Genomic DNA, 3,890 nt, shown 5'->3' on the forward strand with positions numbered 1-3,890 from the left:
TAGCAAAGTCGGCTCCAATGCACATTCAGGTGAAAAAATAAAAAGTTAAAACGCTATACCTTGCGGCAGTTGTGAAGTGCTGAGGAAAATACTGTGTGTCTGATGGGGTGTTTTTATATAGGTGGACTTGGTTTCGGTTGGGCTCTGAGATGCAGATATAAAGAGCAGGTTGTAAAGAGAAAGGTGGAAAGCCTTTGGAGACTCTGTTGGACATGGTTTCTGTTGGCCTCTGACATGATAAGATAGCTATAGGTATATTACTACTGAGGTTCCTTGCTTGAGAACTTACATTTATGGATGTGGTATTTGGCGAGGAGTAAAATCAGATTAATGAGGTAAAAAGCATTCGAGTCTTTTCGACTAAAGTCAGTGTAACCAAATAACACATTTTGGTAAAAAAGCACAACATTTGATAAGATATTCTTAGAGATGAAACTAGCGATATCTTTCCACAAATTCACACCTTTACAAGAGGAGAAACAAACCTAACCTAAAGGAGCCTCTCAGGACAGGGCGGGACAAGAACAGGAGTGGGGAGGCAGTGGTATTTCTAAACAACATGGACAGACCAGACGGTATGGCATCAAAAACAATACAAAACTCCCTTGGGGATACTGGGATGTTATATCTGGATAGGAACTGTATAATAAGCCCGCGGTATTGAATAGTTGACTCACCAGAAGAATACCATTATTAAACCAGTTTTCAAAGATCAGCGACTTATTCTTGTAATTAGTGTTACAGTTGTTCCAAATATAAAACCTTTGTGAAGACAAGTTATGTTTATAGATTAAGGACTATGCCAAAAGAGCTTGTTGATGAAAGTTTGAGAGTTAATTGGGATTTTCTGAATATTGTACTTGCAGAGTAGCTGAGATGTTTTTTAATCCAATTTATTTTGAAAGTGTAATTTAGGGAGCTGAAATCTATAAAATCTAAGCCACCATTGTTATAATCGTTCATAACTACGGATTTGCAAATGTAGTGAACTTTGTTTTTCCACAGAAAAATAAATAATATTTTATCAACAGATTTGCATGTAGAATTATTGACATGTAAAGATTGAGCAGCATAGGTCAGACGAGACAAACCCTCGGCTTTGGTGAGCAGTGTTCTACCCTAATCCAGAACACGAGCCTTCAAAGTAAAGCAGGAAACACACAGACTGATTTACAACACAACACGGGGACATGAACAGAGCACCAAGGACAGACACAGGTAGGGCTGAATATACACCAAACTTCAGGTTCAACCCTAAACTAGTACAAAATCTGAATAAACACAAGGCACAAAAATGAACTTCAAGGAAACACAAAACGCTGGGTCAAAATGACCCAGGACCATGACAAGAGGAGGTTTTGGAGCTCTGCAGAAACTGTAGGGAGTCCTGAGGTTTCTACCCTCTGAAATGTCAGTGTGCATCTCAGATGTGTTGTTGTCATCAGGGATGATGTGACGTACCAGCCAAACCATCACCGCACCCAGCTGCAAAACTGTGACACAATCTGCTGTGGTGGCATTAAAGTCCTGCCAGTTTACAGCGGCTGATTTGGTCCCTAAAATCCAGAAAGTAATTATTCATGGTAAGGAATTCATGTGGACACTAAGCGTGTGGGCAGGCAAGGACATTTAAACAGTGAGGCTGACAACCTACCATTTCTTCTTGTCTGGCTTAATGTCTTCTTCAAAGTCCTCTACAGAGAGACCAAACAAATTGAATTTAACAGGTAAAGGAGACTTTACTCATCCAGATATTTACGCACACCCACAGCACGTGGTGTGGTAAAGGTCGGCCAAGATTTTGACCACATGTCAGAAACTGGTTCAAAATTGGACTAAACTCACTTGAACTCTGACTTTGTCTGCACTTAGAACTATCACAAGACATTAAAACAAAACATCGGGCATTGATGACATCACAGGAATCTAACATTCTAATCTATGCAAACTGTCTCCAAGGCTACATAATATCAAATTAAATCATAGCAAAGGAGTAAAAAGCAGGATCAGTCTTAGGGTGTATGTTACATGTTTGCCAGTTTGGATGAGTGAGTGCAATACTCCATCGGCCTGTGTTGTAGCAACCTGTTGAACCTGCTGAGAAACTTTTCTTTGTCCACTCTGCCCCAAACTTCACATGCTCCATAAAAGTCGAGGCCTAGAGACCTCTGCATAGTTATTGCAATTAGCATTAGGTTATCAGTATCATCTGATATATGTGACATTTACAGTACAGTACTCACACATGACGTAGGAGGGAATAAATATGAACTTTTTGACATAAATTTGATCATATGAAATTGGATTTTTTTAAAATGTGAAACTTTTTCCTTCCGTCATACTTCAGAAATATAATATATTAAGTTTTGAACATTTTAAAACATTTAAGTTTGCTCGTTGTATTTGTAAGATCCTACATGGACGTGCTCCACAATCATTGGTCAGTCATGTTAAAATCCATTATCAGTGGAAAACAAACCTGATCCTCTACTAGAGGCGATTGTGCAATACCTTTTAGACATAACAATCAGGAAACAGTTATTATCAGTTAAAGGTAGTGAGATTTGGAGTGATACATGAAACATGACGGAATAAGACACGCAGACTTAGCATGACGAACCGACGAGGAACACGTACACTGTGAATACATAGAGAGGGAAAAGGGGACTGGGGATGAGACATGGACATAACTAAGCACAAACAGAACATGATGGCTGGGGGGGAAAACACACGTGACAGAAGGGATGGGTCACAAGGGCAAAACATGTAAACGAGAGGAGGAGACGGGAGAAAAAGACATTACTGAAATACATGAAGGGCCAGGGCTGGGGCAGCCAACCAGGCACAGACAAAGAGCCACAATTTTTACTGTGTCACCGCAAAGAGCCACATCATACACCTGGGCACACATGAATTTTTCTCACAAAGTTGATAGAGAGTTTGGGTCATAACTCAAAGACACAATGATGCAGTCAAATCATTTGGAATTAAATATCTCTGTCAGTGCGCCCCAGGGTGGCTGTGGCTACAATGTAGCTGCCATCACCAGTGTGTGAATGGGTGGATGACTGGATGTGTAAGGCGCTTTGGGGTCCTTAGGGACTAGTAAAGCGCTATACAAATACAGGCCATTTACATCTGTAAATTACAAGATTTAGAGGGTTCTGACATCACATCCAGTCTCTCTGCTGTAATGTTGTGTTTTTCTCCATAATTTTAATTATAAGCTAGATACATTGCTGCTAACAGCAACAGGGATGAGTCAGTGAGTCAGTTGGGCTTGTGAATCATGATTCATGAGTCAGTAAAGTGATTCTCGAGTACTGAACGATTCGTTCATGATTCGCACTTCACTACTCACAACTATGGCTGAGCGCAATTGGGGTCATGTGCGGACTTATTTTACGTCCACAAACAGCTGAGACGTCGTTTGCGATACATGTGGCAAAAAAAGTGCTCCAAGAGTGAGGTCTTGTGGCCATACTAGGGAGACAATCAAAAGGGCTGTTGGGGGGTAAATACATTTTACAGGGTTTATTTATCGGATAAAATACGTTAAATGTCACCGCCAGCATCTCCATGCTGGGGAAATCGGTTTTGCAGCTGTTTGAGCTAAGATTTTCGAGTTATTCACAAAATGAAAACCTGTACTTTGTGTCAGCGAGACCTCCATTCAAATTCAATTCAATTCAATTTTATTTATATAGCGCCAAAACACAACAAAAGTCGCCTCAAGGCGCTTCATGATACAGAGAAAAACCCAACAATCATATGACCCCCTATGAGCAAGCACTTTGGCGACGGTGGGAAGGAAAAACTCCCTTTTAACAGTAAGAAACCTCCGGCAGAACCAGGCTCACATGAAATTAGAGACCACACAAATCCAGTCG

Source organism: Aulonocara stuartgranti, assembly GCF_965226115.1.
Source record: "Aulonocara stuartgranti genome assembly, chromosome: 13".
Classification (NCBI taxonomy): domain Eukaryota; kingdom Metazoa; phylum Chordata; class Actinopteri; order Cichliformes; family Cichlidae; genus Aulonocara; species Aulonocara stuartgranti.